Source organism: Suricata suricatta, chromosome 17 (assembly GCF_006229205.1).
Source record: "Suricata suricatta isolate VVHF042 chromosome 17, meerkat_22Aug2017_6uvM2_HiC, whole genome shotgun sequence".
Taxonomy (NCBI): domain Eukaryota; kingdom Metazoa; phylum Chordata; class Mammalia; order Carnivora; family Herpestidae; genus Suricata; species Suricata suricatta.
The window spans coordinates 28,356,767-28,366,665 of record NC_043716.1 but is presented as its reverse complement, the minus strand read 5'-3'; the positions used below and the strand labels follow the sequence as shown (position 1 = coordinate 28,366,665).

Sequence of the window (9,899 nt, the reverse complement as noted above, 5' to 3'; positions counted from 1 at the left end):
AAGCGAACCTATAAATCCAGTGCTAGGTTATTCTACTTGTTGGCAGCACTAGTCCTGGGCAGAGATGTAATCCTGGTTGTGACTTCATCTGCCAAAATTGTGTGACCTTCTTTGGGGTCTGACCTTGCTGATCTGTACATGGTGAGGCTTGAGCTTAGCTACTGTCTCAACCGCAATATACCATGATGCTCCTAAGAACAGGGGCTCGGAAAACCAGGAACCATGGACCCTAGTTTGAGGCACCCTCCACTAAATATTGTTCTCCGATCCCTTCGGCTCAAACACTGCTGATTCTGAGCCTGTTTAACTTTGTCCTCACAGCATCACTAGTGTCCTGAGACCGGCAAGTCTTTAGACATTATATTTTGAATTATTTTGTTTTATATTTATTTTTGAGAGACAGCGTGAGCAGGGGAGGGTCCGAGAGAGAGGGAAACACAGAATCCGAAGCAGGCTCCAGGCTCTGAGCTAGCTGTCAGCACAGAGCCCGACGCAGGGCTCGAACCCACGAACCATGAGATCATGACCTGAGCCGAAGCCAGACGCTTAACCGATTGAGCCACCCAGGTGCCCTGTAGACATTATATTTTGGATATCCTTTAGACTTCCCCCTGGTTCTAACCCCAGCTTTACCACTCAACCCACTGGGTGACCTTGGACAAGTTACTGAATCTGTCTCAGCCTCAGTTTCCTCTTACATAAGCTAGGCATGATAATGACGCCTACCTTGCATTCAGGACATGGGAAGCCCTTCACAGAGTGACAGGAACAGGTAGGTGTTTTGGAAATAGTAGTTCTTCTTAATGAGTGAGGGAAGATAAAGAGAAAAGGGCCACAGGTACAGGATGGGAGACTGAAATTGAGGTTCAACAAAGCAAGGATGACTTTGAGAGCAGCCTCCTGGGAACTGCAGTCACTGTTTCCTCCTTGGACTGGGGGCCAGGGGAGGGCAGCATGCCTGAAGGTGCTTCCCCAGGCCGACTTCTCCTCTGATGAAGCTGTATCCCTCCGCACAGCAGCTCTTGAATCCATTCCCCTGAACTCCTGTGTTGCAAGAGTGAACCAAAATCAATACTCCCCTTGTTGCGAATTCCCATCTGCATAAGGCAGTCTGAGGCCCTCCCAAATCCCAAACCAAAGCCTGACTGTGAAGGAAGGTCACTTGGGAATAGACCCAAAAAAGACTATTTCCCAATAGTTTTATAACCTTGGGGTCCTGGGCAAGGAAAGCAAGCTGCCAACAGAAAGCACGCAGAGGTATGGTGACCAGTCATGGGCTCTAAGCTCTGGGAGCCCCCAAACTGCTCCACCCACCCATGCATCTATCCTCACAATTTCATTATTGCATCTAACTTACCCTGCAAGGAAACCGGTGCACTCAGACTCAGGCAGGGTGGGAGCATTTGTAAAGACAAGATTTTTTTTGCTTTGTGTTTGTTTTATTCATTCCCTCCCCCCAGCAGCTCAGATCTGACATGAAAAGTGTAATAAACTGGGAGTATCAGTGTTCACTGAAAATATCACTTCACAAGTGAAAATATATCCAAACAGCCAGTTGTAGTTTGAGAGGCTGACCCTCCTCAAAAACGCAGCTGTCACCAAAAATACATCAGAAATCTGTCTCCTTCTCTCTCCGACCCTCCCTCTCTCCCTCCATCTCTCTCTCCTTTCCTTCTTCTAAACTCTCCCAGTCTTGCAATTTAGCTTTAATTGCCCTGTCAGCTCTAAAGGCTGCTAATTGACGCCTTTTATTCCACGTTACAACTCCTGGGGAAGAAAGGAGCTCGCAGGCCCCCGGAGCTGCTAGGATCGGCCGATTTGGCACGCCTGTCTCCCCGCGGATTGAAGCTGGGTGCTCCCAGCGCTGGGGGCAGGCGTGGGGGAGTCGCGGAGGCGGGGAGGGGGCTGGGCAGGGGTTGGAGCGTCTATTTTTAGTGAGGGTTTTATAGAGTGGATCCCTGTGGCTTGGCTCCACACTGAAATATTGTCCTCGTCTCAATGACATAAACACAGGGCAACTTGGAGACCTTGGCGCCAGCCCTGGCCGGAGCCTGTGAATGGGCAGAACGCGATGGGAGCGAGAAGCCTACTGTAATTACAAATAAATCCGCCCCCCGCCCCCTCCCCTGGCGCTCCGGGCTCACTTAATACCGCAAAAAGCCTCCGCTTTTGTGTAAATAAGATGAACTGAAGTTACTGAAAGATCTACCGAGAGGCAGCTAATGGAATAATGACTTGGGTAAGCTCAGGTTAAAAAGAAGGGGCATTCGAGAATTAATTAAACAGCCGCGGTCATCGGTGTAAACCAGGCAGAGAGCGGAAGGCTCCTTGGGCTCCGGGACGCGATCCAGCGCGCCGTTCCCTCGGAGAGCTTCGAGCATTCAGACCTGGCCCTGCCTCATGAGAAATTGGAACTGATAAATTGGAACCAATTAGCACAAGGTCTCAAAATGATTCTCTGGAATGTCCTAGGCCAGGCTGGATGAAGCTGTCGCTCCGGACGGCCTCAGACACGGAGCCACACTTTCCAAAGCATATTTAAATATAGCCTTGCTTCCCTCCAAATGTAATCCCAACCCTCATTTTTATCTCTGGAAGCGTGGAGGGGAAGAGGGGGGCTGGGGGAGGAGTGCAGGGGTGAGATGGGATTTTCACAACCCCCACCCCCCACTCCCACAACCCTGTAAATAAATAAAAGATTACACCAAATTCCATTTGAAGTCGTCAGTCCCGGAATGGAACTTTTATCCCATTATGAATTTCATGGGTGAGCCCCGACCGACTTTGAATGTGGCTGACACCTCCATTGATGGGCCCTAATTGCAGTTGTAGAAATGGACTGCCGACACCACACTGTACACACCATGGCATTCCTGTGAAGAAAGAGCATCCTGTCAGAGCACCCCCAGGCCTCCCCTCAGGTCAGTAGGATCGTCAAGGTTTCACTTAAACTTTAAACCAAAGTTGCCCTATGGAAGGGCCAGGTGCTAATTTGGGATTTTGAGGTTGGGCAGATTTGCCTTGGCCGACAGGGCTGTTACTATACTCAGGGGGGCTGGCTGCAGGCAGGCTGTCCTGGGAGTCCACCAGGAAGCGAGTCTTTCAATCCATATGGCCCCCTGAACGACTGCTTTTATTTTCAGATGAACTTCCTCTGGGCCTGAACGTGTCCAGTGCTTGGCTGAGCCACAGAAGAAGGAAAGGAGAAATGTGCTTTGCACCAAACTGCCGGCCCACCTGAGTTGAGAAGGCAGCCTGCTGATGATGCCCCGGGGAGGGGCCCCTCACTTCAGTCTGTCTGAAGTCTCTTGATGGGGACCACGCCAAGGAAAGATGGCACACGACAGAGACCGTGTACAAGCTCCTCCCAAGCTGGACACCAAACATTTTTTTATTATGGTAAAATAAACATAATATGAAAATCCTCGTTTTAGCCACTTGTAACTGTAGAGTTCAGTGGCACCAAGTACATGCCATTGTTGTGCTGACATCACCACCACCCCATCTCCAGCACTTTTCCATCTTCCCAAACTAACTCCCCAGCCCCAGCCCCCAGCTCCTGGCAGCTGACGTTCTACTTCCTGATGGTATGACTCTGATTACGTACCTCATATAAAGGAATCATACAGTAACTCTCCTCTTGGGATTAGCTTATTTCACTAAGCATGACGTTCTCAGGGTTCATCCATATTATAGCATGTGTCCAATTTCCTTCCTTTTTAAGGCTGGGTCATATTCCATCCTATGTATCTACCACATTTTGCATTATCCATTCATCTGCCGAACACCTGAATTGTTTTCACCTTTAGCTATTGTGAATAATGCCGCTGTGAACATGAGTGTTCAAATCCCTGTGACGGTCCCTGTTTTCAGTTCTTTGAGGTACAGATCTTAGTGAAATTGTTGGGTCATACGGTAGACCTATGTTTCATTTTTTACTGCCCTGGTTTTTACAGCTGCATTATTTTACATTCCCGCCAGCAGTGCACAGAGGTTCCAATTTGTCCACATCCTCGCCAACGCCGGCTACTTTTTTGATAAAAATCATTCTAATGGATATAGAGTGGCATCTCACTGTGCTTTTGGATACCAAAATTTTTAGAAGACCGTGGGGGAAGGGAAAGGGAGAAATAGTTACAAACAGAGAGGGAGGAAGGAAAACGATAAGAGACTCTTAAAAACAGAACAAAGTGAAGGTTGATGAGAGGGAATAGGGGAGAGGGGAAACTGGGTGATGGGCATGGAGGAGGGCACTTTTTGGGATGAGCACTGGGTATTGTATGGAAGCAGTGAGCCACGGCACTCTACCCCCGAAACCAAGAGCACACTGTATACACTATATGTTAGCCAACTTGACAATAAATTATATTAAATAAATAAATAAAGCAAAAAAGAAAAAAAACCACTATGAAAACAGACTCTTACCTATAGAGAACAAATCGATGGCTGCCAGAGAGAAGGTGGGTAGGGGGACAGGTGAAATAAGTGAGGATGATTGAGAGAACACTCATCATGGGCGCCTCAGTAGTTCAATTGTTAAGTGTCTGACTCTTGATTTCGGCTCAGGTCATTGTCCCACAGTTTACGAGTTTGAGCCCTGCATCCGGCTCTGCACTGACAGCACAGGGCCTGAATGGGATTCTCCTTCTCTCCCTCTCTCTGCCCCTCCATCTCTGCCCCTGCTCATGCTCTCTCTCTCTCTTAAAAATATACATTTAAAAAAAGAGTACCCTTATCATGATAAGCAAAAAGTAATGTATAGAATTGTTGAATCTGAAACTAATATAACACTGCCTGTTAATTATACTGATATTTTAAAAATAAATAAACATTTTTAAAAAGAAATGTTCTAAATATACGTAACTATCCACCAAGCACTTTACCCTCTCTCTCTTTCTCCAAAGGTACTACTGTCCCCAGTTGGTGTGTATAACTCCCATTCATTAGAAGCTTTACCACATATATTTGCATCCACTCATAATTTATACATTTTATAGATCATCCTGGATTCCCCATTAGTATCTCTCCACTCTCACCTCCACCTTCCTTATTTGTTAGTTTTATAAGGAACACCAGAAGCAGAATCCCAGATGAAACCACAAAGGGTCATAAAGAACAGACCACAAGCTTTGAGGTTAGGCAAAGAGTTAGGGACAGCCATGGCACTTTCTATTTGTGGTGACCTTGGTCATGTCACCTGAGCTCCCTGAGTTTTAGTGTCCTTGCTTAGAAGCTGAGATGTTTTGAGGACTCCATGAGTTAGCAAGTTCACACACTATACCAGGCATATCGCAAGGAATCGTTGGTAAAAGGAGGAGGAAGAGAAGAAGGGGTTAACATTAATTGTCTTGTGGAGCTGCTGGCTGTACCCAGGCGTCCTCCATCTTGCACTCAGTACCTGTAGAGTGGGTACTCACTCACATTACTCACTGGCTATTCTTGCCCACGCCTTCATGTTGCCATGGGGTAGGACAGAACATCTACAAAAGAAGGGCATGCGGCTTGGCATGCTCTTTGCTGAAATGTTGATTTAAGTCATGGGGAGTGAAGGTCCCCCATACACCCACCCCCAATCTGGCTGGAGGGCAATGGAGACCTGAGGAAAGAAAGGAAGGAGGGAGGAAGGCCTAAACCATTCTGCCAAGTCACCCTACTCGGGGGAGGACATTCAGCTCGGGCCCTGAGCCCGGCTGCAGAAACTGTAATCCAATACCTTAATCCATTTCTTCTTCAAAGCGGTGCCCTTTGAGCCAGGTGGACGGAACCCGAGTGATGTTGAGCTGCCCTGGGAAGCGCTTGCGTTGGGCTGTGTCAGCCAGGCTGAGAACAGTGTACCCAGAGGGGCACCTTTGACTTGGGTATCTGGACAAGTGTGACGATGGAATGACAGCTTAGAGTACCTAAAGGGGGGTTAAGGAATGGCACCTAACACTAAGCACTGTCAGTGTTGACAGTGAACCTCTAGTCCTTGATCCAATGGCCCGGAGTGAGTGAAGTGTGCCAGACGGTGTGCGAGCCTCTTTGACAATGCAAAGAGGAATCATACACCAAAGTGGGGTGTACTTTCTGCCCTTCTGGAAAGACTTCTGAATCTACCTCTCCAAGAAGACAACAGGGCCTGGGAGCCTTTGGGTGAAAGGGAGAGAAAATAGTTCCAACAAGGACTGGGTCCTGGGGTCTTGGGATGGGGGTGGGGATTCCACCATCTTCCTTTCCAAGGGCAGGGGCTGAGTTTAGCCCGATGGGTCACAGTGCCTGTCCTCCCTCCCCAGAATGAGCTGGGATCATTCAACTACGCACCGACCCCTACCCCAAGCTGCAGCTGCCTGGGATAGAGCCAGCCACTCTTCACCACCCCACCCCTTGCTCTGGCTTGCTTCTGCTTCCAATGTCAGTGGACCTCAAGTACAGAGCTGCTAATTTGTGAGGATTCAGGCTGCCAAGGGTGTTGGTGCACAGCAGCGAGGCCATCTCCAGCTCAGAACGGACGAGCCATTTGTGTGCACCATGTAAACTATAAAGCATCTATTTGATCAAATTAGTAGTTTTACTTTCCAGATACCTCCAAGGAATCTGATTTCTAAGAAAAGATCAAATATTATAAGCTATTATGTCTAGATTCACTGCACCAATTAAGAGATGGGCATAATTTTCACCACCGTGGTTTCCCACCACCCAATACCATCATCCATGCATGGTCCCCAAAAGCAATTAAACAAGCTCAGGAATTCCTTCATTCACTGAACACCTACTGTATACACTACTAGGCACTGTATGCAATGCAAACACTTGTAGACAAACACAAGACTAGACACTGGAAATGTAGAGATGAACTCCTTAAAGAGCTCGCTGTCTGGCCATCAAGACTGACAACTGCTCTGGATGCAATGTGGCCATCAGGTAGGCAGAGGAAGGAAGAATATGGGGTAGGATTTGGGAGGGGGAAACAAGTAATTCCACCCAGAGGGAATCAGGGATGGAAGAGCTGATGTTCAAGCAGAATCTAGAAAGTTGCAAATGACTTTGCAAAAGGGAGAGAATGAGTAGACAGAATACCCACAGTGAAGAAGAGCAGACTATGTGTAGAGAACCTCCAAGCAATTCCAGACAAGCTAACTATGAGGGGGAGAGCCAAGAGTGGAAGGGAGTGATGGGGACAGGGAGATGGGAGTCACATTGGAAAGGCCATCCAATATCACAATGTCATCTTGAGAGTAACCAGGAGACTCCTTCAGAAGTTTTTGAACAATTGTAAACCATGCCCTTTCTGTACACGTTTATTTCAACCTGTTTCTCCTTCAGGAATACTAGGAGTTGGAGCTCTCTTGTCTTGGGCAGGCCAGCACTATCTGCAAGCCCTCTTACCCAGTGGCCAATTGAGGAAAACTTAGGTGAGGGAGGAACGCGTCACCTAGGACCCCACTAGCTGTGGGCTGAAGAAGAGCTGCTATCAGGCACAAGTCAGAGACCACACCAGACGCCCACCCCACACCCAGTGACGACCCTGGAGTTCCTAGGAGAGGACAGGAGCCCCAAGGCTTGCCTGGCTGTCAAAATATTTAGAAGCATATTGAACTCACCCACCGTTAATAAGACTACCTCAGAAGTCACCGTTCATGCCTTGAAGAGGCCCAAGCCATAAACATTTAGTTTATGCCTATCCTCCTGACTAGAGCCTTGAAAGAAAAGCAGAGTTGTGTAAAATGTGATCTGCCAGGATTTTCTTACCCCCAGGCACGATAATGACGTCGCCTCTTCTTACATTGAAAGGCTCATCTGTGGCGACTCAAATCCTCAAGGAGGTGAGGGAGGCAGCTTTGCATTTTTCTCAATGCATTTTGCTGAACCGCTGCAATCATTCACTTCTGAAACAATGCGGAGGGAAATGAGGTGGGAGCCGCAACCTTGCCTCATTACCGGCACCCCCCCCACCCCCTCCCACCTCCAGGCACTTCAAGGGCCCTTCTCCCAGCATTTTAGGGATTATCTTTGCGAGTTTAATCAAGCTTTACATTAACTAGTTAACATGGTTAAGCCTTTGTGTGAGGAAGGAAACACTGGTCTGAAATTGTAGTGCCCCAGATTCGTTTTGTGGGGAGGGGACCGAGGAGCCTCTAGTCTTTCACCTTATCCATCTCTTTACCACGGTGGAAAAAGAAACTTTTAAAGATTTATTGTATGCAAATACATATAAAACTAATACAGGTAAAAAGTAATTTTTCCTAAAAATCCTACAAATAATAAATCCTACCTTAAAAACTCCTGTGTTGAAACAGGATTATCACCACCACCAGTGCTGATGAACTGATCGCTATTACATTTACTTAATCATTTGTATTTTAACTGATACATTTACTTATGAACTTAATTTACTATGCAAAAGGGAAGATTGGGAAAGAGTGGTTAGACAGGAGATGCCTGATGGGTTCAGGAGAAATTAAGGAACCCCTTCTAGAAATTTAAGGTCGTTGTTAATCTAACTTTGAAACCTCTTTCATTTTCTGCAGGTATGCTTTGTGAATGACAATAATGAAATGCCATGATTTTTTTCCCCTCAATTGAGGACATTTTTTAAATGAAGCTGAGTAAAGACACAAAGGTGAAACCTTAGATATAAGAAAAATAAAAGCAGTTGGGGGTTTCTGAGACATTGTTTGTCTTGAAAGTGACGTGGAGAAGCTTGATCAAAAGCCTAGTTTTACTACAGTCATGCTGCATTATGGAGGGTGGGACCATGGGCGGGATGGGGGAGGGGAAGATAAAATGAGCCCTTGCCCAGACTTGACCAGGTTGCCAAAAGTCACTACCCAAAGTAAATCTCCCTAACCTGCTGGTGCCCGAGACTTCTGAAGTCAGTCAAATACAGATTCAGATCAAGAGAACAGCAATGGACCAACAAAGATCTGACCCTTTAGCAAGCCCCTTGCTTCCACAGCTCTGAGCTAAAATGCCTTTCCCTGCCTTCTTAGATGATCCTTGAGTCAAAGGATGTGGCCCTGGGAAGTTGCCTCCTCTCTTTGGACCTCATTTTCCCTATCTATAAAATGGGGAGATAATTATCCCTTCTCCAGAAGCTCCTGTATGAGGTAGATAAGATAATGCCTATAAGGTGGGGGTAAATTCCCAGCACAGGTTAGACTTGTGTTCTTGGTTCTAAGACTGGCAACAGGAAAGAAAGCCCCCTGTGCACTTGTTTGGCGACCCCACGCTCCAAACCCTCCCCTCAGGTGACTTACTTCCAGTCCCCAGCCCCCACCCCACCCTCATTCCAGACTGCAGAGTTTTGATCCAGCAAGAGATTGCTTTTTGATGCATTTTAGTTTTGTGTTCTTTCTCAGCCCAGTGGTTTTGACGTGGGTATCACTTCATTTTGAAAACAATCTGGTTTCTCCGTGGATGCCTAAGACTGGAGATTCAGGTGTCATAAAACAGTGTTTGTCATTCACTTCCATGTGTGCACACAAACAAAAGTTCCTCAACTGGGCTTCTCCCTCACCTTACTTCAATTCTACGTGAGCGCTGAACCATTTAACCAAACCTAAAACAAATAAGAATGCAGGTTGGCTCTGCCCTGCAGCCTGGGGCTGGCTTCAAAACTCTCTTCAACATGTAAAACTTCAAATACCACTTCCAGCCTAATGGTCACTCAGGGGCGAGTTATTTCCTCTAAATGCACAGGTTTTACTCTTTTTTTTTATGATTTTTATTTATTTTTGAGAGACAGAGAGAGCGCGAGCAGGGGAGGGTCAGAGAGAGAGACGGAGATACAGGATCTGCAGCAGGCTCCAGGCTCTGGGCTAGCTGTCAGCACAGAGCCCGACGCGGGCTCGAACTCATGAACCGTGAGATCATGACTTGAGCCAAAGCCGGATGCTTAACTGACTGAGCCACCCAGGTGC

General features: G+C 47.2%; 1 long non-coding RNA gene across 1 annotated transcript; it reads right to left on the bottom strand.

The window, feature by feature from the left end:
- Positions 1-598: 598 nt before the first annotated feature.
- Positions 599-7,808, bottom strand: LOC115282801. The gene is made up of 3 exons (XR_003904748.1): positions 7,729-7,808; positions 2,704-2,873; positions 599-1,044 (listed from the first exon to the last, which is right to left on the bottom strand). It is a non-coding gene; the product is annotated as an uncharacterized LOC115282801 (long non-coding RNA).
- Positions 7,809-9,899: the final 2,091 nt, after the last annotated feature.